This window comes from Somniosus microcephalus, unplaced genomic scaffold (genome assembly GCF_052327205.1).
Source record: "Somniosus microcephalus isolate GS21.2 unplaced genomic scaffold, FLI_Smic_1.0 unresolved_chr3, whole genome shotgun sequence".
Classification (NCBI taxonomy): domain Eukaryota; kingdom Metazoa; phylum Chordata; class Chondrichthyes; order Squaliformes; family Somniosidae; genus Somniosus; species Somniosus microcephalus.
The window spans coordinates 23,986,376-24,013,605 of NW_028225181.1; positions in this window are offsets into that span (position 1 = coordinate 23,986,376).

Consider the following 27,230-nt stretch of genomic DNA (forward strand, 5'->3'; position numbering starts at 1 on the left):
TCATAGACTTTGCCCCCTATTCCACACTGAAGAAGTTTATAATAGAGCCCTTCGTGCCATATAGAGTCAAAGGCTTTCTTGAAGTCGATGAAACAGGCGAATATTTTCCCATTTTTTGTTTGGTGTTTATGTTTTTCAATGAGGGTGTGAAGGGTATAGATATGGTCGGCGGTGCGGTGTTTTGGAAGAAAGCCTATTTGGTTTTTTCTGAGGATATTATGTTTGTTAAGAAAATCAAGTAATCTACTATTTAGAATACTGCAGAATAACTTCCCTAGACAACTGTTGACACAGATGCCGCGGTAGTTATTTGGGTCTGATTTGTTTCCACTTTTATATATGGGGGAGATTAGTCCTTGGCACCAGATATCGGGAAAACAGCCTGAGCGTAATATGATGTTGAATAGTTTGAGTATCGCACCCTGCATCTCCATATTACTGAACCTTAGCATTTCATTTTTGATGTTGTCTGGGCCACAGGCTTTCTTTAGGTGGAGAGATTTTGTTTTTGTGGCCAGTTCTTTCCATGTGATTGGGGAGTCTAGAGGGTTTTGGTTGTCTTTAATTGTTGCTTCTAATGTGTGGAGTTTTTCTGTGACCTGATGTTGACTTGGGTTTGTTTTGTTTTTTGGGATGTCTTTGTAGAGGTTTTCAAAATGTGTTCTCCAGATGTCGCCATCTTGGATTGGTAATGCTTGCAATTGTGTTGTACTCAGGTTATTCCACATTTCCCAGAATTGTTTTGGATTGGTGGAGTTTTCAATTTCTTCGAGTATTTTGTGGGTATAGTTTTGTGTTTTGTTCCTAATGGTGTGTTTATATCTTTTGAGGGTTTCATTGTATCTAGTACGTAGGTCCGGATTGTTTGGTTGCCGATGCTTTTGGTTTGATATTTTTCTCAGGTCTTTTCTGGCATTTTTGCAATCGTGGTCAAACCATTTCATATTTTTATTTTGTCTTTTTTGATGCTTCCTCTTCTGTTTCACGAGGTCGGCTTTTACAGCTGCCTCATGGAAGATCATGTTTATATCCTCTATGGCCGTGTTTACACCATCTCTGGTGATCTCATATAGATTTTCTTTAAATTTTGAAATTTTACTTGTGAGATCAGGTGAATTTAGTGCTGTGATGAATTTATCTCCACTGTCTGGGGCCCATCTGTATGTCTGGTTTATTTTATGTAGCTTACTGTGTTCCTTTTTTGTGTCTGTAGTTTGGGCAGAAAGTTTAAGGTACACATTTATTTGGTTATGGTCTGAGAGGGGGGATTGCTGCCTGACAGTGAATGCGTTGATATCGCAGGGGTCCAGGTCAGTGATTGTATAGTCCACCACACTAGACCCAAGAGTTGAGGAGTATGTGAGTCTCCCTAGGGAGTCCCCTCTGAACCTACCATTAACTATGTACAGGCCTAAGGCTCGGCAGAGTTGCACTACCTCCCTACCGCTTTTATTTATTTCACGATCAAGGTTGTTCCGATTTGCGATGGCTGGTGTGACATCTAAAGGGGTCTGGCCAAACACATGGTTGTTTCCCTGTGGGTCTATGAAGTCAGGTTCACAACCGGTCCTTGCATTTAGGTCCCCACATATTATCACCTTTCCTTGGGCCTGGAAATGGCTGATTTCCATGTGGAGAGTATCAAATAACTCCTCTTCGAAATATGGCGAATCTATTGGAGGTATGTAGATCGCACATAAGTAAACATCTTTTTTTGCTATTCCTATATTTTTATCTAGTTTTAGCCATACGTGTGATTTCCCCTGTTTTACCGGTGAGATGTGTTTGTCCAGTTCTCCCTTATACCACACCAATATTCCCCCGGAGGTTCTGCCCTTGCGTGTTTTAGTGTTCTTTACTGAGGGCACAATGATTTCATGGTACATTGGAGGACAGTGGGTCGGCATGTCCTTTTGGCACCATGTTTCTGTTAACACAATTATATCAATGTCTTTTATAGCTTTTAGGAATTCAGGGTCTGTACTCTTCATCCCAAAAGTTGAGGAGCGGAGGCCCTGGATATTCCAGCAGCTTATGTGGAAAGAACGCATTTATATAGTTCAATAAAACGAAATAAAATGGACCTATTTTGTGGGATGAGTGTGGAAACACTATTTTCTATAATGCTAAGTGATGATTTAGTATAAATTTCATGAGGCATGCACATATATCTATCTAATAATAGTAATAATACTGGTAAGATAACAATAATGATAATGATAAATAACAATATTAATAATTTCTCCGGCTTTCTATCAGGCTGTTCAGCATCGTCATGATCTTTCTCAGTTCTTGGTCTACAGTCTGTGGTCTAGAGGGGGGTCTTGGGTCAGGTATAAAAGCACGGTTCTGTTGTCGGTTTTGTAAAGGGGGGTGGGGGACATTGGTGGTCCTGTTTGGGCTCCCAATGGTAGGGGGGGTGGGAGGGCTGCGTCTTTTGGCAGTGTTTATGAGGTTTCTTGCGAAGACCCACATCCGCTGTTTGAGTAGATGTATTTCGTCATAGAGGTCCCTTGTGTTGATGTTTGGATGATGGGCCAGGGAGACGTTGGGGAGGACAGAACATCTCGTGTCGATCTCCCTGTTGGTGTTGTGGATTATATAGGCTGGGGTGTCCTTTCTGGGCAGCAGTGTGGAGATCACGATCCGCGCCTCGGGGAATTCCCTGCTGGCCTTTTCTGCCATCCTGCTCACCGCCCAAGCCGTGCCTTCCTGTAGGGTGCGTAGGTCGTTCGTGCCTGTGTGGATCACAATCCATTTGGGGCTTCCAAGGGATTCTTTGTTCAGGATCTTCATTGCTTGGCCTGTGTTGCTGCACCATTTTTTCAGGACTTGATGGTCTGGGAACAGCCTCTGGGGGTCCAGAAACTTTCCGTTGGAGTCGGTCAGCAGGACCGCCTGAGGGGCTGGTTTTTCAGACTGGGTAACAGTAGTCTGGGTAGGACTCGCCTGGTGGCTGGTTGTTGGCTGGGTTTCTGGGATATGTTGTGTGGCAGGAGCGGGGTTTGGGGCTTTCGGTGTGTCCTCGTTTGGGGGGGTATCTGTCGGTTTTTGTGTTCCTGTGTGTGAGGACTGGGTAGCAGTAGTCTGGGCATGACTCGACTGAGGGCTGGTTGGAGCGGGGTTTGTGGCTTTCGGTGTGTCTTCGTGTGGGGTGGCATCTGGTGGGTTCTGTGTCCTTGTGTGTGTTGTTTTTGTGTCCTCAGGTTTTTGGACCTTAAGAGGTTTGTGTTGCCTGCTGAGCCTTTCTACGGTCTCCTTCATTTTGTTTAGTTGAGTACGGAGTTCTTTGATCTCATTTCTTTGCTCCTCTATGGTCTTTCTCAGCTTGTGGATGGTGGACTCGTGTTCCGTTTTTAGCTGTTTGAATTCCTCCTTCAAATTCTTGGCCAGTGTTTCTCTGTATTCGTTGAGATCAAGTTCTAGTTTGGCCAGATTCTCTTTCATCATTTTGTTTTCGTTGAGAGGTGTGGGGGGGGTGGAGATGGACAGGGAGGTGTTTTCCTCTGCTGGTCTCTCTTCTTCTTCCTCCACTTGGCTCTCCTCATCCTCTGTTCAACTCTCTTTTGCTTCCTGTCCATTGGTCCTCTTTGTGTCTGCCTTAGTTTTCAACTGGGGGAATTCCTTTTCGAAGGTGTCCAGATTTTCCACATTCCCCTGTATCATGATCTTTCTATTTTTGTTGTAGTAGCTTATGGTTAGCAGGGGGTCATCTTTATCTAGGTTTCCATCTTTACATATTTTCAGTCTGCCTCCACTGCCAATACCTTCACTGGAGACGTATGTGTAGTGTTTTTGTAAAATCTCCTTCCAGGAGGTGACGTATTCGGTGTAGAATATGAGGTTGTTCTTCAGCTTAGTCCCTTTGTGTGTGGTATAGTCCACGTAGAGGATTTCTGGGTTATTTTTTAGTGTTGTGTACTTGTATTTTTCCTTTGCTTTATTTTTTGTGCATTGCTCAGGATATATCATTTCCGTGCTCATTGTAGTCGTTTGTTTTTTGTCTCAGATAGATAACTTTTTTTTTCTCTTTTTTGTGTCGTGTTCCACCTTAGCCCACTTTTAGGTCCAAAATTGGGAGTTTTTCAGGGGTTCATCTTTGATATAGCTGCTCTTAAAGGTTTATCTTTCTCTTTTTCTCACAGGCTGTTGGTTCGGGTAGTTTATCGTTTCTCTCGGGTTTCTATTACTTTTCCTCGCGGGTTTGTTGTTCTTTTTTCAGGTTTTTTTTTTTTTCGAGCTAAATTTAAATAAAATTAAACTTTTTCCGAACTAACTTTAACTAGAGTTAGGTAAAACTTATTTCTCCGGCTTTTTCTCTCCAGCTGGTGTTTCCTCTCCTCTCTCTCTCTCACGCTCCGTCTCTCTCTCTCCAGGTGCAGTTACCTCTCTTTGCTCCTTTTCTCCTTTCAGCCGTTTCCCTTCGTTCAAATTTCGCGCTCTCAGCTCTCAGCTCCCAACGCTCTCTCCGGGCTTCTGCCCTGACCCCAGCCCCTCGGCTCGGCTGTGCTGTCCCGGCCCGGTGTTTGTCCGAGTTTCTCCGACCCCGGAGTTTCTCGGGTTTCTCCGACCCCGGAGTTTCTCGGGTTTCAGGCCCTGGGCTTGCTCGCTCTCCAGGCCCGACCCGATCCGGCACCCCTACCTCGCCTCTTTGACTGGCTCGGGCCGCTCCTCCCGGTCTGGGTGTACTCCTGTTGCTGCTCGCTCTCCTTCTCTCCGGTGCCTCGCTCGGCCCGGTTCCTCGGGCCTTTCTCCGGCTTCAGGCTCCGTGCTCCGGTTGCTGCTCGGGCTCTGCTCTCTCTCTCTCCCTGTTTTGGAGTTCTCTCTCTCTGTTCCCGGTTTCTCTCTCTCTGTTCCCGGGTTTTCCTGCGCTGTTCTGGCTCCGATCCCCCGGCCGCTGTTTTGCTTTGCTTTGAACGGTCGGTTGCGCGGCGCCTCGCTCTCTCTCTCCCTTCGCCCATCTCTCTCTCTCTGTCTCTCTCTCTCTCTGTCCCTCTCTCTCTCTGTCCCTCTCAATTCAATTCAATTCAAATGCTTTATTGGCATGAAAGTTTACAGAGAACCATATTGCCAAAGCTTACATAGCAAAAAGGTACAGTTTTCCAACATTCTGTAGGTGTCAATCGATTTGACATTTGTTGGGTACATACAATATTACTTTTAACAATATTAATTTTAAACAGTCTTTGTACTTCATTTGGTACGTTCAATATTAATTTTAAACAGTCTTAATTTTAAACAGTCCTCAGGTTGTGACATGTTGTTACATATTTGGCCCCAAGGTATGGTCTGTCTCCTTCTCCTAGGACTAATCTCAATTTTGACAGATCATCCAATTCCTTGAAATCTGGGGTTGTTTGGCTTAGCTTGTTGAATAATATGTTTCTTGATGTGTTGAATTTTTCGCATTTTAGGAGGAAATGCATTTCTGTTTCAACCTCGCCGGCCAGACATTGATCGCATATTCTATTCTCTCTAGGCTGCCAGGATTTCTTGTATCTGCCTTTTTCAATTTCCAGTTGGTGGTCGCTTAGTCTGTACCTGGTGAGGGTCTGTCTCTGTTTTGTGTCTCTGATGGTCGTGAGGTAGTCTGCCTGTTTATATTCTCTTTTTAGGGCCCGGTAACATTCTAATCTGCTTTGGCTTTCGGTTATTTTGTTCCAATGTTCCAGGTAGGTTTCCTGGCATTTTTTAATGATTTGGTTCACTCGGATTGGTGTTTGGATGGCTGTGTTGGTCTGGGGCTGGTCAGGGTCCGGCTGAGTACTTAGTTTCAGTAGCAGCTGACTCAGGGGACTCTTTTCTGGGTTTAGCTCTTGGGTCTGAAAGGCTTTGAAATGAAGGGTGTCTGGGGAGCTAGATTTGAGGTGATTTAGGAAGTTTAGTGCTCGTTTTTGGATGTTTATTATCAGTGGGTATCTGCCTAGTTCGGCTCTGCATGCATTTGTTGGCGTTTTTCTTTGGGTGCGAAGGATGCTTCGGCAGAATTCTGCATGTAGGGCTTCTATTGTGGGTTTTTCCCATTTAGTGTAGCTTTGGTGATTTAGCGGGCCCCATACTTCACTACCGTACAGTGCAATGGGCAGGATTATGCTGTCAAATATTTTGAGCCAGATTTTGATTGGGATTTGGATGTTGTAGAATTTTCTTTTTATTGCATATAGAGCTCTTCGGGCTTTTTCTTTTAGTGCATTCACTGCTATGCTGAAGCTCCCTGATGCTGTAATAGTTAGACCAAGGTAGGTGTAGCTCATAGTGTGTCCTATAGTGGTATCACTGAGGGTAAACTGGTATTTGTTTTCCTGACATCTGGGCCTTTTTTGAAAAATCATGATGTTGGTTTTCTTTAGATTTACTGTTAGAGCCCAATTTTGGCAGTATTTGTCGAGTAGGTCTAGTTGTTGCTGTAATCCCTGTTCTGTGGGAGACAGCAGAACCAGGTCGTCCGCATAGAACAGGGATTTCACTTCTCCATCCAGGAGACGGAGACCTGGTGACTCGCTTTGCTCCAGCATGTCTGCTAATTCATTTATGTATATGTTGAACAGGGTCGGGCTCAAATTGCAGCCCTGCCAACGCCTCTTCTCTGGGTGAAGAAATCGGTGCGTTTGTCTCCAATTTTGACCCCGCATTTGTTTTTCAGATACATTGATTTAATAAGGTCATAGACTTTGCCCCCTATTCCACACTGAAGAAGTTTATAATAGAGCCCTTCGTGCCATATAGAGTCAAAGGCTTTCTTGAAGTCGATGAAACAGGCGAATATTTTCCCATTTTTTGTTTGGTGTATATGTTTTCCAATGAGGGTGTGAAGGGTATAGATATGGTCGGCTGTGCGGTGTTTTGGAAGAAAGCCTATTTGGTTTTTTCTGAGGATATTATGTTTGTTAAGAAAATCAAGTAATCTACTATTTAGAATACTGCAGAATAACTTCCCTAGACAACTGTTGACACAGATGCCGCGGTAGTTATTTGGGTCTGATTTGTTTCCACTTTTATATATGGGGGAGATTAGTCCTTGGCACCAGATATCGGGAAAACAGCCTGAGCGTAATATGATGTTGAATAGTTTGAGTATCGCACCCTGCATCTCCATATTGCTGAACTTGAGCATTTCATTTTTGATGTTGTCTGGGCCACAGGCTTTCTTTAGGTGGAGAGATTTTGTTTTTGTGGCCAGTTCTTTCCATGTGATTGGGGAGTCTAGAGGGTTTTGGTTGTCTTTAATTGTTGCTTCTAATGTGTGGAGTTTTTCTGTGACCTGATGTTGACTTGGGTTTGTTTCGTTTATTGGGATGTCTTTGGAGAGGTTTTCAAAATGTGTTCTCCAGATGTCGCCATCTTGGATTGGTAATGCTTGCAATTGTGTTGTACTCAGGTTATTCCACATTTCCCAGAATTGTTTTGGATTGGTGGAGTTTTCAATTTCTTCGAGTATTTTGTGGGTATAGTTTTGTGTTTTGTTCCTAATGGTGTGTTTATATCTTTTGAGGGTTTCATTGTATCTAGTACGTAGGTCCGGATTGTTTGGTTGCCGATGCTTTTGGTTTGATATTTTTCTCAGGTCTTTTCTGGCATTTTTGCATTCGTGGTCAAACCATTTCTTATTTTTATTTTGTCTTTTGTGACACTTCCTCTTCTGTTTCACAAGGTCGGCTTTTACAGCTGCCTCATGGAAGATCATATTTATATCCTCTATGGCCATGTTTACACCATCTCTGGTGATCTCATATAGATTTTCTTTAAATTTTGAAATTTTACTTGTGAGATCAGGTGAATTTAGTGCTGTGATGAATTTATCTCCACTGTCTGGGGCCCATCTGTATGTCTGGTTTATTTTATGTAGCTTAATGGGTTCCTTTTTTGTGTCTGTAGTTTGGGCAGAAAGTTTAAGGTACACATTTATTTGGTTATGGTCTGAGAGGGGGGATTGCTGCCTGACAGTGAATGCGTTGATATCGCAGGGGTCCAGGTCAGTGATTGTATAATCCACCACACTAGACCCAAGAGTTGAGGAATATGTGAGTCTCCCTAAGGAGTCCCCTCTGAACCTACCGTTAACTATGTACAGGCCTAAGGCTCGGCAGAGTTGCACTACCTCCCTACCACTTTTATTTATTACACAATCGAGGTTGTTTCGGTTTGCGATGGCTGGTGTGACATATAGAGGGGTCTGGCCAAATACATGGTTGTTGCCCTGTGGGTCTATGAAGTCAGGTTCACATCCTGTCCTTGCATTTAGGTCCCCACATAGTAGCACCTTTCCTTGGGCCTGGAAATGGCTGATTTCCATGTGGAGAGTGTCAAATATCTCCTCTTCAAAATATGGCGATTCTATTGGAGGTATGTAGATCGCACATAAGTAAACATCGTTTTTTGCTATTCCTATATTTTTATCTAATTTTAGCCATACGTGTGATTTTCCCTGTTTTATCGGTGAGATGTGTTTGTTCAGTTCTCCTTTATACCACACCAGGATTCACCCGGAGGTTCTGCCCTTGCGTGTCTTAGTGTTCTTTACTGAGGGCACAATGATTTCATGGTACATTGGAGGACAGTGGGTCGGCATGTCCTTTTGGCACCATGTTTCTGTTAACACAATTATATCAATGTCTTTTATAGCTTTTAGGAATTCAGGGTCTGTACTCTTCATCCCAAAAGTTGAGGAGCGGAGGCCCTGGATATTCCTCTCTCTCTCTCTCTGTCCCTCTCTCTCTCTCTGTCCCTCTCTCTCTCTGTCCCTCTCTCTCTCTCTGTCCCTCTCTCTCTCTCTGTCCCTCTCTCGCTCTCTGTCCCTCTCTCTCTCTCTGTAACTCTCTCTCTCTGTCCCTCTCTCTCTCTCTGTCCCTTTCTCTCTCTGTCCCTCTCTCTCTGTCCCTCTCTCTCTCTGTCCCTCCCTCTCTCTCTGTCCCTCTCTCTCTCTGTCCCTCTCTCTTTCTGTCCCTCTCTCTCTCTCTGTCCCTCTCTCTCTCTCTCTGTCCCTCTCTCTCTCTCTGTCCCTCTCTCTCTCTCTGTCCCTCTCTCTCTCTCGCTCTCTCTGTCCCTCTCTCTCTCTCTCCCTCTCTCTCCCCATAGCCCTGCATCAATCCCCAAAACTAATCCCACTGCCCCGCTCTCTCCCCATAGCCTTTTATCAATCCCAAACTAATCCAACTGCCCCGCTCTCTCCCCATAGCCCTGTTTCAATCCCAAACTAATCCCACTGCCCCACTCTCTCCCCATAGCCCTGTATCAATCCCAAACTAACCCCACTGCCCCGCTCACTCCCCATAGCCCTGTATCAATCCCAAACTAATCCCAGTGTCCCGCTCACTCCCGATATCCCTGTATCAATCCCAAACTAATCACACTGCCCCGATCTCTCCCGATAGCCCTGTATTAATCCCAAACTATTCCCAATGCTTCGCTCGCTCCCCATAGTCCTGCATCAATCCCAAACTAATCCCACTGCCCCCGTCTCTCCCCAAAGCCCTGTATCAATCCCTCACTAATCACACTGCCCCGCTCTCTCCCCATAGCCCTGCATCAATCGCAAACTAATACCACTACCCCGCTCTTTCCCCATAGCCCTGTATCAATCCTCAAACTAATCCCACTGCCCCGCTCTCTCCCCATAGCCATGTATCAATCCCAAACTAATCCCAAAGCCCCACTCTCTCCCCATAGCCCTGTATGAATCCCAAACTAATCACACTGCCCCGATCTCTCCCGATAACCCTGTGTCAATCCAAACTAATAAGACTGCCCTGCTCTCACCCCATAGCTCTGTATCAATCCCCAAACTAATCCCACTGCCCTTTCTCCCCATAGCCCTGTATCAATCAAAAACTATTTCCACTGCCCCGCTCTCCCCCCATAGCCCTACATCAATCCTAAACTAATGCCACTGCCCCGCTCTCTTCCCATAGTCCTGCATCAATCCCAAACTAATCACACTGCCCCGCTCTCTCCCCATAGCCCTGTATCAATCCCCAAAACTAATCCCACTGCCCCGCTCTCTCCCCATAGTCCTTTATCAATCCCAAACTAATGCAACTGCCCCGCTCTCTCCCCATAGCCCTGTATCAATCCCAAACTAATCCAACTGCCCCACTCTCTCCCCATAGCCCTGTATCAGTCCCAAACTAATCCCACTGCCCCGCTATCTCCCCATAGCCCTGTAGCAATCTCAAACTAACCCCACTGCCCTGCTCACTCCCCATAGCCCTGTGTCAATCCGCAAACTAATCCCACTGCCCCGCTCACTCCCCATAGCCCTGTATCAATCCCAAACTAATCCCAAAGCCCCACTCTCTCCCCATAGCCCTGTATCATTCCCAAACTAATCCCAAAGCCCCACTCTCTCCCCATAGCCCTGTATCAATCCCAAACTATTCACACTGCCCCGATCTCTCCCGATAGCCCTGTATCAATCCCAAACTATTCCCAATGCTTTGCTCGCTCCCGATAACCCTGTATCAATCCCAAACTAAGCAGACTGCCCTGCTCTCACCCCATAGCCCTGTATCAATCCCCAAACTAATCCCACTGCCCCGCTCTCTCCCGATTGCCCTGTATCAATCCCAAACTAATCACACTGCCCCGCTCTCTCCCCATAGCCCTGTATCAATCCCCAAACGAATCCCATTGCCCCCCTCTCTCCCCATAGCTCTGTATCAATCCCAAACTAATCCCACTGCCCCGCTCTCTCCCCATAGCCCTGTATAATTTCCAAACTAATCCCACTGCCCCGCTCTCTCCCCATAGCCCTGTATCAATCTCAAACTAATCCCACTGCCCCGATCTCTCCCGATAGCCCTGTATCAATCCCAAACTAATCCCATTGCCCCGCTCTCTCCATAGCCCTGTATCAATCCCCAAACTAATCAAACTGCCCCGCTCTCTCCCCATAGCCCTGTATCAATCCGCAAACTAATCCCACTGCCCCGCTCACTCCCCATAGCCCTGTATCAATCCCAAACTAATCCCTGTGCCCTGCTCACTCCCGATAGCCCTGTATCAATCCAAAACTAATCCCAAAGCCCCACTCTCTCCCCATAGTCCTGTATCTATCCCAAACTAATCCCAATGCCCCGCTCTCTCCCCATAGCCCTGTTTCAATCCCCAAACTAATCCCACTGCCCAGCTCTCTCCCCATAGCGCTGTATCAATCCCAAACTAATCCCACTGCCCCGCTCTCTCCCCATAGCCTTGTATCAATCCCAAACTAATCCCACTGCCCTGCCCTCTCCCCATAGCCCTGTATCAATCCCCAGACTAATCCCACTGCCCGCTTTCTCCCCATAGCCCTGTATCAATCCCCAAACTAATCCCACTGCCCTGCTCTCTCCCCATAGCCCTGTATCAATCCCCAAACTAATCCCACTGCCCCGCTCTCTCCCCATACCCTGTATCAATCCCCAAACTAATCCCACTGCCCTGCTGACTCCCCATAGCACTGTATCAATCCCCAATCTAATCCCACTGCCCCGCTCTCCCCCATAGCCCTGTATCAATCCCAAACTAATCCCACTTCCTCGCTTTCCCCCCATAGCTCTGTCTTGATCCCAAACTAATCCCACTGCCCTGCTCTCCCCCCATAGCCCTGAATCAATCCCAAACTAATCCCACTGCCCCACTCTCTCCCCATAGCCCTGCATCAATCCCAAACTTTTCCCAATAGCCCTGCATCAGTTCCAAACTAATCCCTCCTCTGCCCCACTCTCTGCCCATAGCCCTGCATCATTCCCAAACTAACCCCACTGCCACGTTCTCTCCCCATAGCCCTGGGAGTGTTTGATGGGACAGTGTAGAGGGAGCATTACTATATATATCTAACCCGTGCAGCACCTGCCTTGGGAATGTTTGATGGGACAGTGTAGAGGGAGCTTTTTGTCTGTATCTAACCCGTGCGGTACCTGCCTTGGGAATGTTTGATGGGACAGCGTAGAGGGAGCTTTTCTCTGTATCTAACCCGTGCAGTACCTGCCTTGGGAGTGTTTGATGGAACAGTGTAGAGGGAGCTTTACTCTGTATCTAACCCGTGCTGTTCCTACCCTGTGAGTTTTTGATGGGCTGGTTTAAAGAGAGCTTTACTCTATCGATTCTGTAGCAAACCTTGACAGATTGCAAGTCCGGGGATTCAGCACATACACAGCGCAGACGGAAACACGGAACTTGCGGGGCCTCTACCAAGGCCTAAGTCGTTGGTACGGAGACCATGATTTCAGGGCCATTATCTTTGTTTGATGTAATCCTTCACTCCTGTGTATAAGACAGTGAGTCTCACGGCCTAAAATTCATTCAAATCTCAGTAAGAATACCCAGAACAGACTTTTATTGTCTTTTATTTGCTTCATTTTTCTAAGGTGTACCCAGATATCTGCAGACCAACATTCATCCGCATGTGAATCCCTCCTCTGCATTTAAATCAAATCACGGTAACACTTTTATTTAATCTACCGAGGTTCAGTATTGAAATATACCAGGAGATCCAGGCACGTTTTGATAAAGCAGATTAACAATGAGTTCAGTGGGGAAATTTAGCAAACAACAGGCCGATTTTAATATGATAAGGCAGGATCTGTCCAAAGTGGACTGGGAACAGCTACTTGACAACCCTCTGTCTCAGTCCCAAACTAATCCCACTGCCCTGCTCTCTCCTGTTAGCCCTTTATCAATCGCCAAACTAATCCCACTGCTCCGCTCTCTCCCCATAGCCCTATATCAGTCCCCAACCTAATCCCACTGCCGCGCTCTCTCCCCATAGCCCTGTATCAATCTCCAAACTAATCCCACTGCCCTTTCTCCCCATAGCCCTGTGTCAATCACAAACTATTTCCACTGCCCTGCTCTCTCCCCATAGCCCTGTATCAATCCCCAACGTAAGCCCACTGCCCGCTTTCTCCCCATAGCCCTGTGTTAAATCCAAACAAATTCCACTGCCCGCTTTCTCCCCATAGCCCTGTGTTATATCCAAACTAATCCCACTGCCCCGCTTTCTCCCCATAGCCCTGTATCAATCCCAAAAAAATCCCATTGCCCCGCTTTCTCCCCATAGCCCAGTATCAATCCCAAACAAATCCCACTGCCCGCTTTCTCCCCATAGCCCTGTATCAATCCCCAACGTAAGTCCACTGCCCTGCTTTCTCCCCATAGCCCTGTGTTATATCCAAACAAATCCCACTGCCCCGCTCTCTCCCCATAGCACTGTATCAATCTCCAACGTAAGCCCACTGCCCCGCTTTCTCCCCATAGCCCTGTGTTATATCCAAACTAATCCCACTGCACCGCTCTCTCCCCATAGCCCTGTATCAATTCCAAACTAATCCCACTGCCCAGCTCTCTCCTCTAGCCCTGAATCAATCACAAACTAATCCCACTGCCACGCTCACTCCCCATAGCCCCGGATCAATCCCACGCTTATCCCGCTCCTGATCACTATCCAATGACCTCTGTGTTAGAGAGAGGGGAAATCAGCCAGGATTCCTGCTCCTGATCACTGTCCAGTGACCCATGGGTTAGAGAGAGATGGGAAATCAGCCAGGGTTCCTGCTCCTGATTACTGTCCAGTGACTCCTGGGTTAGAGAGAGGGGAAATCAGCCAGGGTTCCTGCTCCTGATCACTGCCCAGTGACCCCTGGTTAGAGAGAGAGGGAAATCAGCGAGGGTTCATGCTCCTGATCACAGTCCAGTGACCCCTGGGTTAGAGAGACAGGTGAAATCAGCCAGGGTTCCTGCTCCTGATCATTGTCCAGTGACCCCTGGGTTCGAGAGAGGAGAAATCAGCCCGGGTTCCAGCTCCTGATCACTATCCAGTGACCCCTGAGTTAGAGTGAGGGGGAACCAGCCAGGGTTCCTGCTCCTGATCAATGTCCAGTGACCCCTGGGTTAGAGAGAGAGGGGAAATCAGCCAGGGTTCCTGCTCCTGATCATTATCCAGTGACCCCTGGGTTAGAGAAGGGGAAATCAGCCAGGGTTCGTGCTCCTGATCACTGTCCAATGACCCCTGGGTTAGAGAGAGAGGTGAAATCAGCCAGGGTTCGTCCTCCTGATTACAGTCCAGTGAACCCTGGGTTAGAGAGAGAGGGGAAATCAGCCAGGGTTCCTGCTCCTGATCACTATCCAGTGACCCCTGAGTTAGAGAGAGGCGGAAATCAGCCAGGGTTCCTGCTCCTGATCACTATCCAGTGACCCCTGGTTAGAGAGAAGGGAAATCAGCCTGGGTTCCTGCTCCTGATCACTGCCCAGTGACCCCTGGGTTAGAGAGAGAGGGAAATCAGCCAGGGTTCCTGCTCCTGATCACAGTCCAGTGACCCCTGGGTTAGAGAGAGGGGAAATCAGCCAGGGTTCCTGCTACTGATCATTGTCCAGTGATCCCTGGGTTAGAGAGAGGGGAAATCAGCCTGGGTTCCAGCTCCTGATCACTGCCCAGTGACCCCTGGGTTAGAGAGAGAGGTGAAATCAGCCAGGGTTCCTGCTCCTGATCACAGTCCAGTGACCCCTGGGTTAGAGAGAGAGGTGAAATCAGCCAGGGTTCCTGCTCCTGATTACAGTCCAGTGACCCCTGGGTTAGAGAGAGAGGGGAAATCAGCCAGGGTTCCTGCTCCTGATTACAGTCCAGTGAACCCTGGGTTAGAGAGAGGGGAAATCAGCCACGGTTCCTGCTCCTGATCACAGTCCAGTGACCCCTGGGTTAGAGAGAGGGGAAATCAGCCAGGGTTCCTGCTCCTGATCACTGCCCAGTGACCCCTGGGTTAGAGAGAGAGGGAAATCAGCCAGGGTTCATGCTCCTGATCACTATCCAGTGACCACTGGTTTAGAGAGAGGGGAAATCAGCCAGTGTTCCTGCTCCTGGTCACTGCCCATTGACCACTGGGTTAGAGAGACAGGGAAATCAGCCAGGATTCATGCTCCTGATCACTGTCCAGTGACCACTGGGTTAGAGAGGGGGGAAATAAGCCTGGATTCCTGCTCCTGATCACTGCCCAGTGACCCCTGGGTTAGTGAGAGAGGGGAAATCAGCCAGGGTTCCTGCTCCTGATCACAGTCCAGTGACCCCTGGGTTAGAGAGACGGGTGAAATCAGCTAGGGTTCCTGCTCCTGATCACAGTCCAGTGACCCCTGGGTTAGAGAGAGAGGGTAAATCAGCCAGGGTTCATGCTCCTGATCACTATCCAGTGACCCCTGGGTTAGAGAGAGGGGAAATCGGCCAGGGTTCCTGCTCCTGATCATTGTCCAGTGACCCCTGGGTTAGAGAGAGAGGGAAATCAGCCAGGGTTCTAGCTCCTGATCACTATCCAGTGACCTAGAGAGAGGGGGAACCATCCAGGGTTCATGCTCCTGATCATTGTCCAGTGACCCGTGGGTTAGAGAGAGGGGAAATCAGCCAGGGTTCATGCTCCTGATCTCTGTCCAGTGACCCCTGGGTTTGAGAGAGGGGAAATCAGCCAGGGCTCCTGCTCCTGATCACTGCCCAGTGACCCCTGGGTTAGAGAGAGGGGAAAATCAGCCAGGGTTCCTTCTCCTGATCATTGTCCAGTGACCCCTGGGTTAGAGAGAGAGGGAAATCAGCCAGGGTTATTTTAATCATGTTGCGAGAAAGGGAAATAGTTTGTGCCCCCGTTTGTACCTTAGAGTCTTAGAGAAGGAGGGAACGGCAACAGAAAAAGAGGAAACAACATCTCCAAAAACTGATCCCAACTCATCGCCAAGGCTGGGGATAGATAACCTCGCCGCCTTCTTAGGAAGTTTAACCACTTTATTCACTTTCTGATTGGAGCTCCGTTTGGAATTAGACTTTATTTTGTCGGATGTTTAACGACAGCATTGAAGGGGGAAGGAGAAACTTGGAGCAACTTCTTCTGTCAAAGCTGCAGTGAGACTTGAAAGAATTTAAAGATTTTTAATGAGCTTTTCACCAAAAATGAGTGTAAAAAACACTTTTTCCCCCTAAGTTTCGAACATGATTTTGGAAGAGACTGAAGCAAAAGCCAATTTTCCCCTCACGTAAACAAGTTTCAATCAGGTCTTGAAGTCCAAACGCTTTTAAAGAGCTCTGAAATGGTTAAAATGTTTTCAAATTGAAATATCTCAAGATTTGATTTTGAGTGATTGACTGAAGTGAGTAGCTTTACACAAACATGCAACCATGGTGTTGAGGAGGGGGAAGGTAGGGGAGGATTTGCAGGAGTTACATATTACTTTTTAATGACATTTTAAAAATATACCATTAAGACATTTAGGAAGAGAACCAAGAAAGGGGAAAAACACAAACCATTTTATAATGTCTGTCGTTCGATAGTCCTAACAAGTCGCAGGAATAACGTAAATATAGATTTACTCTTAAACATTTAGTGGAGTGTTAATTGAAGCAAGAGTTATGTAATGATGTATAAAAATTGCAGGAAGCTACTTTAGAAGAAACCACTCTTTGTTTATTGAGAGAGATACAGAAAATACTTTGATTAAAGTGATAACGTACAATTCGATTTGGTTTGAATGTTTGAAATAGGAGATTAAAATTTGTGAGTATAATGAAGTTTGTTTCCTGCTTTTAATTGCGAAGTACCTAAAATAATTCAACACTCCTTGTGACAAGAGCAGGGATTAATATTGTGGAGAATGTTTGAGAGAAAAACATTAGAAGCGAAATTGGTAAATTATAAATCTTTACGTCAACATATCAGTAAAGATTTGCAAGTCAGTCTGACTGGTTTTGCTGTCCAGGAAGAAAAACAAGTGTTTATTTCTGTTAAGTCATAGCTTTGCCTGCTTTTTTGTTTATAATTCAGTGACACAAATTGTGTGTATATTTGTAAATTGTAAAATAACAGCAATAAATCACATTTCTGTGACATTCTTTCTTTCTTAAACGATTCAATTTGTGGCTCGGAATCTAGAAGCTTCTTTACCTGAAAGGTTTGAATAGTTAAAGTTGATCTCAGCTATCAAAAGCTGTTTGCGACATTCCTGCATTGTGGAACAGTATGATGTCTTTGCAGAGACAGGAATTCGCATTGTTGAATGGAGGTTTTTCTGATCTGTTGCATCCTGTGTAGATCAGAAACAGGTAAAGATGTTCATAGTGAACAGCCCAAGACAATGAAATGCTTAAACAATGTCTGGCCAATGTCAGAGACTTCAAGCACAGGACATGTGGAATATACAAAACCCCATAGCCCTGTATCAATCCCAAACTAATCACACTGCCCCGATCTCTCCCGATAGCCCTGTATCAATCCCAAACTATTCCCAATGCCTCGCTCTCTCCCGATAGCCCTGTATCAATCTGAAACTAATCCCACTGCCCCGATCTCTCCCGATAGCCCTGTATCAATCCCAATCTAATGACATTGCCTCGCTCTCTCCCGATAGCCCTGTATCAATCACCAAAACAATCCCACTGCCCCGCTCTCTCCCCATAGTCCTGCATCAATCCAAAACTAATCCCACTGCCCCGTCTCTCCCCAAAGCCCTGTATCAATCCCTAACTAATCACACTGCCACGCTCTCTCCCCATAGCCCTGCATCAACCGCAAACTAATACCACTGCCCCGCTCTTTCCCCATAGCCCTGTATCAATCCCAAACTAATCCTACTGCCCTGCTCTCTCCCCATAGCCCTGTATCAATCCCAAACTAATCCCACTGCCCTGCTCTCCCCCCATAGCCCTGAATCAATCCCAAACTAATCCCACTGCCCCACTCTCTCCCCATAGCCCTGCATCAATCCCAAACTAATCCCTCTGCCCCACTCTCTGCCCATAGCCCTGCATCATTCCCAAACATCCCCACTGCCACGTTCTCTCCCCATAGCCCTGGGAGTGTTTGATGGGACAGTGTAGAGGGAGCATTATTATATATATCTAACCCGTGAAGCACCTGCCTTGGGAATGTTTGATGGGACAGTGTAGAGGGAGCTTTTTGTCTGTATCTAACCCGTGCGGTACCTGCCTTGGGAGTGTTTGATGGGACAGTGTAGAGGGAGCATTACTCTATATCTAACCCGTGCTGTACCTGCCTTGGGAGTGTTTGATGGGACAGCGTAGAGGGAGCTTTACTCAGTATCTAACCCGTGCAGTACCTGCCCTGGGAGTGTTTGATGGGACAGTGTAGAGGGAGCTTCACTCTGTATCTAACCCGTGTTGTTCCTGCCCTGGGAGTTTTTGATGGGCTGGTTTAAAGAGAGCTTTACTCTATCAATTCTGTAGCAAACCTTGGTAGATTGCAAGCCCGGGGATTCAGCGCATACACAGCGCAGATGGAAACACGGAACTTGCGGGGCCTCTACCAAGGCCTAAGTCGTTGGTACGGAGACCATGATTTCAGGGCCATTATCTTTGTTTGATGTAATCCTTCACTCCTGTGTATAAGACAGTGAGTCTCACGGCCTAAAATTCATTCAAATCTCAGTAAGAATACCCAGAACAGACTTTTATTGTCTTTTATTTGCTTCATTTTTCTAAGGTGTACCCAGATATCTGCAGACCAACATTCATCCGCATGTGAATCCCTCCTCAGCATTTAAATCAAATCACGGTAACACTTTTATTTAATCTACCGAGGTTCAGTATTGAAATATACCAGGAGATCCAGGCACGTTTTGATAAAGCAGATTAACAATGAGTTCAGTGGGGAAATTTAGCAAACAACAGGCCGATTTTAATATGATAAGGCAGGATCTGTCCAAAGTGGACTGGGAACAGCTACTTGACAACCCTCTGTCTCAGTCCCAAACTAATCCCACTGCCCTGCTCTCTCCTGTTAGCCCTTTATCAATCGCCAACCTAATCCCAAAGACTCGCTCTCTCCCCATAGCCCTGGAGCAGTCCCCAACCTAATCCCACTGCCGCGCTCTCTCCCCATAGCCCTGTATCAATCTCCAAACTAATCCCACTGCCCCGCTCTCTCCACTAGCCCTGTATCAATCACAAACTATTTCCACTGCCCTGCTCTCTCCCCATAGCCCTGTATCAATCCCCAACGTAAGCCCACTGCCCGCTTTCTCCCCATAGCCCTGTGTTATATCCAAACAAATCCCACTGCCCGCTTTCTCCCCATAGCCCTGTGTTATATCCAAACAAATCCAACTGCCCGCTTTCTCCCCATAGCCCTGTGTTATATCCAAACTAATCCCACTGCCCCGCTTTCTCCCCATAGCCCTGTATCAATCCGCAAATTAATCCCACTGCCCCGCTTTCTCCCTATAGACCTGTATCAATCCCAAACAAATCCGACTGCCCCGCTCTCTCCCCATAGCCCTGTATCAATCCCCAACGTAAGTCCACTGCCCTGCTTTCACCCCATAGCCCTGTGTTATATCCAAACAAATCCCACTGCCCCGCTCTCTCCCCATAGCCCTGTATCAATCCCCAACGTAAGCATACTGCCCCGCTTTCTCCCCATAGCCCTGTGTTATATCCAAACTAATCCCACTGCACCGCTCTCTCCCCATAGCCCTGTATCAATCCCAAACTAATCCCACTGCCCCGCTCTCTCCACTAGCCCTGTATCAATCCGCAAACTAATCCCACTGCCCCGCTCTCTCCACTAGCCCTGTATCAATCCGCAAACTAATCCCAGTGCCCCGCTCACACCCGATATCCCTGTATCAATCCCAAACTAATCCCACTGCCCCACTCTCTCCCCATAGCCCTGTATCAATCCCAAACTAATCCCACTGCCACGCTCTCTCCCCATAGCCCTGTATCAATCTCCAAACTAATCCCACTGCCCCGCTCACTCCCCATAGACCTGTATCAATCACAAACTAATCCCACTGCCCTGCTTTCTCCCCATAGACCTGTATCAGTCCCCAACGTAAGCCCACTGCCCGCTTTCTCCCCATAGCCCTGTGTTATATCCAAACAAATCACACTGCCCGCTTTCTCCCCAAAGCCCTGTGTTATATCCAAAATAATCCCACTGCCCCGCTTTATCCCCATAGTCCTGTATCAATCCCCAAATTAATCCCATTGCCCCGCTTTCTCCCCATAGCCCTGTAACAATCCCAAACAAATCCCACTGCCCCGCTCTCTCCCCATAGCCCTGTATCAATCCCAAACTAATCCCACTGCCCCGCTCACTCCCCATAGCCCTGTATCAATCCCAAACTAATCCCACTGCCCCGCTCTCTCCCCATAGCCCTGTATCAATCCCCAACGTAAGCCCACTGCCCTGCTTTCGCCCCATAGCCCTGTGTTATATCCAAACTAATCCCACTGCACCGCTCTCTCCCCAAAGCCCTGTATCAATCCCAAACTAATCCCACTGCCCCGCTCTCTCCACTAGCCCTGTATCAATCACAAACTAATCCCACTGCCCCGCTCACTCCCCTTAGCCCTGCATCAATCCGCAAACTAATCACACTGCCCCGCTGACTCCCCATTGCCCTGTATCAATCCCAAACTAATCCCAGTGCCCCGCTCACTCCCGATATCCCTGTATCAATCCCAAACTAATCCCAAAGCCCCACTCTCTCCCCATAGCCCTGTATCAATCCCAAACTAATCACACTGCCCCGATCTCTCCCGATAGTCCTGTATCAATCCCAAACTATTCCCAATGCTTCGCTCGCTCCCCATAGTCCTGCATCAATCCCAAACTAATCCCACTGCCCCATCTCTCCCCAAAGCCCTGTATCAATCCCTAAATAATCACACTGCCCCGCTCTCTCCCCATAGCCCTGCATCAATCGCAAACTAATACCACTGCCCCGCTCTTTCCCCATAGCCCTGTATCAATCCCCAAACTAATCCCACTGCCCCGCTCTCTCCCCATAGCCCTGTATCAATCCCAAACTAATCCCAAAGCCCCACTCTCTCCCCATAGCTCTCTATCAATCCCAAACTAATCACACTGCCCCGATCTCTCCCGATAGCCCTGTATCAATCCCAAACTATTCCCAATGCCTCGCTCGCTCCCGATAACCCTGTATCAATCCCAAACTAATCAGACTGCCCTGCTCTCACCCCATAGCCCTGTATCAATCCCCAAACTAATCCCACTGCCCCGCACTCTCCCCATAGCCCTGTATCAATCCCCAAACTAATCCCACTGCCCCGCTCTCTCCCGATTGCCCAGTATCAATCCCAAACTAATCACATTGCCCCGCTCTCTCCCCATAGCCCTGTATCAATCATCAAACTAATCCCACTGCCCCACTCTCTCCCCATAGCCATGTATCAATCCCAAACTAATCACACTGCCCCGCTCTCTCCCCATAGCCCTGTATCAATCTCAAACTAATCCCACTGCCCCGATCTCTCCCGATAGCCCCGTATCAATCCCAAACTAATCCTACTGCCCCGCTGCCTCCATAGCCCTGTGTCAATCCCCAAACTAATCAAACTGCCCCGCTCTCTCCCCATAGCCCTGTCTCAATCCCCAAACTAATCCCACTGCCCCGCTCTCTCCCCATAGCCCTGTATCAATCCGCAAACTAATCCCACTGCCCCGCTCACTCCCCATAGCCCTGTATCAATCCCAAACTAATCCCAGTGCCCCGCTCGCTCCCGATAGCCCTGTATCAATCCAAAACTAATCCCAAAGCCCCACTCTCTCCCCATAGTCCTGTATCAATCCCAAACTAATCCCAATGCCCCGCTCTCTCCCCATAGCCCTGTTTCAATCCCCTAACTAATCCCACTGCCCCGCTCTCTCCCCATAGCCCTGCATCAATCCCAAGCTAATCCCACTGCCCCGCTCTCTCCCCATAGCCCTGTATCAATCCCAAACTAATCCCACTGCCCTGCTCTTTCCCCATAGCCCTGTATCAATCCCAAACTAATCCCACTGCCCCGCTCTATCCCCATAGCCCTGTATCAATCCCCCATCTAATCCCACTGCCCCGCTCTCTCCCCATAGCCCTGTATCAATCCGAAACTAATCCCACTGCCTCGCTTTCCCCCCATAGCTCTGTCTTGATCCCAAACTAATCCCACTGCCCTGCTCTACCCCATAGCCCTGAATCAATCCCAAACTAATCCCACTGCCACACTCTCTCCCCATAGCCCTGCATCAATCCCAAACTAATCCCTCTTCCCCACTCTCTGCCCATAGCCCTGCATCATTCCCAAACTAACCCCACTGCCACGTTCTCTCCCCATAGCCCTGGGAGTGTTTGATGGGACAGTGTAGAGGGAGCATTACTATATATATCTAACCCGTGCAGAACCTGCCTTGGGAATGTTTGATGGGACAGTGTAGAGGGAGCTTTTTGTCTGTATCTAACCCGTGCGGTACCTGCCTTGGGAGTGTTTGATGGGACAGTGTAGAGGGAGCATTACTCTATATCTAACACGTGCTGTACCTGCCTTGGGAGTGTTTGATGGGACAGCGTAGAGGGAGCTTTACTCTGTATCTAACCCGTGCAGTACCAGCCTTGGGAGTGTTTGATGGGACAGTGTAGAGGGAGCTTCACTCTGTATCTAACCCGTGTTGTTCCTGCCCTGGGAGTTTTTGATGGGCTGGTTTAAAGAGATCTTTATTCTATCGATTCTGTTGCAAACCTTGATAGATTGCAAGTCCAGGGATTCAGCGCATACACAGCGCAGACGGAAACACGGAACTTGCGGGGCCTCTACCAAGGCCTAATTCGTTGGTACGGAGACCATGATTTCAGGGCCATTATCTTTGTTTGATGTAATCCTTCACTCCTGTGTATAAGACAGTGAGTCTCACGGCCTGAAATTCATTCAAATCTCAGTAAGAATACCCAGAACAGACTTTAATTGTCTTTTATTTGCGTAATTTTTCTAAGGTGCACCCAGATATCTGCAGACCAACATTCATCCGCATGTGAATCCCTCCTCTGCATTTAAATCAAATCTCGGTAACACTTTTATTTAATCTACCGAGGTTCAGTATTGAAATATACCAGGAGATCCAGGCACGTTTTGATAAAGCAGATTAACAATGAGTTCAGTGGGGAAATTTAGCAAACAACAGGCCGATTTTAATATGATAAGGCAGGATCTGTCCAAAGTGGACTGGGAACAGCTACTTGACAACCCTCTGTCTCATTCCCAAACTAATCCCACTGCCCTGCTCTCTCCTGTTAGCCCTTTATCAATCGCCAACCTAATCCCACTGCCCCGCTCTCTCCCCATAGCCCTGCATCAGTCCCCAACCTAATCCCACTGCCGCGCTCTCTCCCCATAGCCCTGTATCAATCTCCAAACTAATCCCACTGCCCTGCTTTCTCCCCATAGCCCTGTATCAGTCCCCAACCTAATCCCACTGCCCCGCTCTCTCCCCATAGCCCTGTATCAGTCCCCAACCTAATCCCACTGCCCCGCTCTCTCCCCATAGCCCTGTATCAATCTCCAAACTAATCCCACTGCCCTGCTTTCTCCCCATAGCCCTGTATCAATCACAAACTATTTCCACTGCCCTGCTCTCTCCCCATAGCCCTGCATCAATCCCCAACATAAGCCCACTGCCCGCTTTCTCCCCATAGCCCTGTGTTATATCCAAACAAATCCCACTGCCCGCTTTCTCCCCATAGCCCTGTGTTATATCCAAACTAATCCCACTGCCCCGCTTTCTCCCCATAGCCCTGTATCAATCCCCAAATTAATCCCACTGCCCCGCTTTCTCCCCATAGCCCTGTATCAATCCCAAACAAATCCCACTGCCCCGCTCTCTCCCCATAGCCCTGTATCAATCCCCAACGTAAGTCTACTGCCCTGCTTTCTCCCCATAGCCCTGTTATATCCAAACAAATCCCACTGCCCCGCTCTCTCCCCATGGCACTGTATAAATCCCCAACGCAAGCCCACTGCCCCGCTTTCTCCCCATAGCCCTGTGTTATATCCAAACTAATCCCACTGCACCGCTCTCTCCCCATAGCCCTGTATCAATTCCAAACTAATCCCACTGCCCAGCTCTCTCCTCTAGCCCTGAATCAATCACAAACTAATCCCACTGCCACGCTCACTCCCCATAGCCCCGGATCAATCCCACGCTTATCCCGCTCCTGATCACTATCCAATGACCTCTGTGTTAGAGAGAGGGGAAATCAGCCAGGATTCCTGCTCCTGATCACTGTCCAGTGACCCATGGGTTAGAGAGAGATGGGAAATCAGCCAGGGTTCCTGCTCCTGATTACTGTCCAGTGACTCCTGGGTTAGAGAGAGGGGAAATCAGCCAGGGTTCCTGCTCCTGATCACAGCCCAGTGACCCCTGGTTAGAGAGAGAGGGAAATCAGAGAGGGTTCATGCTCCTGATCACAGTCCAGTGACCCCTGGGTTAGAGAGACAGGTGAAATCAGCCAGGGTTCCTGCTCCTGATCACAGTCCAGTGACCCCTGGGTTAGAGAGAGAGGGGAAATCAGCCAGGGTTCCTGCTCCTGATCACTATCCAGTGACCCCTGGGTTAGAGAGAGGGGAAACCAGCCAGGGTTCCTGCTCCTGATCACTGTCCAGTGACACCTGGGTTAGAGAGAGAGGGGAAATCAGCCAGGGTTCCTGCTCCTGATCATTATCCAGTGACCCCTGGGTTAGAGAGAGGGGAAATCAGCCAGGGTTCCTGCTCCTGATCACTGCCCAGTGACCTCTGGGTTAGAGAGAGAGGGGAAATCAGCCAGGGTTCCTGCTCCTGATCACTATCCAGTGACCCCTGAGTTAGAGAGAGAGGGAAATCAGCCAGGGTTCCTGCTCCTGATCACAGTCCAGTGACCCCTGGGTTAGAGAGAGGGGAAATCAGCCAGGGTTCCTGCTCCTGATCACTGCCCAGTGACCTCTGGGTAAGAGAGAGAGGGGAAATCAGCCAGGGTTCCTGCTCCTGATCACTATCCAGTGACCCCTGAGATAGAGAGAGGAGGAAATCAGCCAGGGTTCCTGCTCCTGATCACTATCCAGTAACCCCTGGGTTAGAGAGAGGGGAAATCAGCCAGGGTTCCTGCTCCTGATCACTGCCCAATGACCCCTGGGTTAGAGAGAGGGGAAATCAGCCAGGGTTCCTGCTCCTGATCACTGCCCAGTGACCCCTGGTTTAGAGAGAGAGGGAAATCAGCCAGGATTCATGCTCCTGATCACTTTCCAGTGACCCCTGGGTTAGAGAGAGGGGAAATCAGGCTGGGTTCCTGCTCCTGATCACTGCCGAGTGACCCCTGTGTTAGAGAGAGAGGGGAAATCAGCCAGGGTTCCTGCTCCTGATCACAGTCCAGTGATCCCTGGGTTAGAGAGAGAGGTGAAATCAGCCAGGGTTCCTGCTCCTGATCACTGTCCAGTGACCCCTGGGTTAGAGAGAGGTGAAATCAGCCAGGGTTCGTGATCCTGACCATTGTCCAGTGACCCCTGGGTTAGAGAGAGGGGAAATCAGCCAGGGTTCGTGCTCCTGATCTCTGTCCAGTGACCCCTGGGTTAGAGAGAGGGGAAATCAGCCAGGGTTCCTGCTCCTGATCAGTGTCCAGTGACCCCTGTGTTCGAGAGAGAGGGAAATCAGCCAGGGTTATTTTAATCATGTTGCGAGAAAGGGAAATAGTTTGTGCCCCCGTTTGTACCTCAGAGTCTTAGAGACGGAGGGAACGGCAACAGAAAAAGAGGAAACAACATCTCCAAAAACTGATCCCAACTCATCGCCAAGGCTGGGGATAGATAACCTCGCCGTCTTCTTAGGAAGTTTAACCACTTTATTCACTTTCTGATTGGAGCTCCGTTTGGAATTAGACTTTATTTTGTCGGATGTTTAACGACAGCATTGAAGGGGGAAGGAGAAACTTGGAGCAACTTCTTCTGTCAAAGCTGCAGTGAGACTAGAAAGAATTTAAAGATTTTTAATGAACTTTTCACCAAAAATGAGTGTAAAAAACACTTTTTCCCCCTAAGTTTCGAACGTGATTTTGGAAGAGACTGAAGCAAAAGCCAATTTTCCCCTCACCTAAACAAGTTTCAACCAGGTCTTGAAGTCCAAACGCTTTTAAAGAGCTCTGAAATGGTTAAAATGTTTTCAAATTGAAATATCTCAAGATTTGATTTTGAGTGATTGACTGAAGTGAGTAGCTTTACACAAACATGCAACCATGGTGTTGAGGAGGGGGAAGGTAGGGGAGGATTTGTAGGAGTTACATATTACTTTTTAATGACTTTTTAAAAATATACCATTAAGACATTTAGGAAGAGAACCAAGAAAGTGGAAAAACACAAACCATTTTATAATGTCTGTCGTTCGATAGTCCTAACAAGTCGCAGGAATAACGTAAATATAGATTTCCTCTTAAACATTTAGTGGAGTGTTAATTGAAGCAAGAGTTATGTAATGATGTATAAAAATTGCAGGAAGCTACTTTAGAAGAAACCACTCTTTGTTTATTGAGAGAGACACAGAAAATACTTTGATTAAAGTGATAACGTACAATTCGATTTGGTTTGAATGTTTGAAATAGGAGATTAAAATTTGTGAGTATAATGAAGTTTGTTTCCTGCTTTTAATTGCGAAGTACCTAAAATAATTCAACACTCCTTGTGACAAGAGCAGGGATTAATATTGTGGAGAATGTTTGAGAGAAAAACATTAGAAGCGAAATTGGTAAATTATAAATCTTTACGTCAACATATCAGTAAAGATTTGCAAGTCAGTCTGACTGGTTTTGCTGTCCAGGAAGAAAAACAAGTGTTTATTTCTGTTAAGTCATAGCTTTGCCTGCTTTTTTGTTTATAATTCAGTGACACAAATTGTGTGTATATTTGTAAATTGTAAAATAACAGCAATAAATCACATTTCTGTGACATTCTTTCTGTCTTAAACGATTCAATTTGTGGCTCGGAATCTAGAAGCTTCTTTACCTGAAAGGTTTGAATGGTTAAAGTTGATCTCAGCTATCAAAAGCTGTTTGCGACATTCCTGCATTGTCGAACAGTATGATGTCTTTGCAGAGACAGGAATTCGCATTGTTGAATGGAGGTTTTTCTGATCTGTTGCATCCTGTGTAGATCAGAAACAGGTAAACATGTTCATAGTAAACAGCCCAAGACAATGAAATGCTAAAACAATGTCTGGGCACTGTCAGAGACTTCAAGCACAGGACATGTGGAATATACAAAACCCCATAGCCCTGTATCAATCCCAAACTAATCACACTGCCCCGATCTCTCCCGATAGCCCTGTATCAATCCCAAACTATTCCCAATGCCTCGCTCTCTCCCGATAGCCCTGTATCAATCTGAAACTAATCCCACTGCCCCGATCTCTCCCGATAGCCCTGTATCAATCCCAATCTAATGACACTGCCTCGCTCTCTCCCGATAG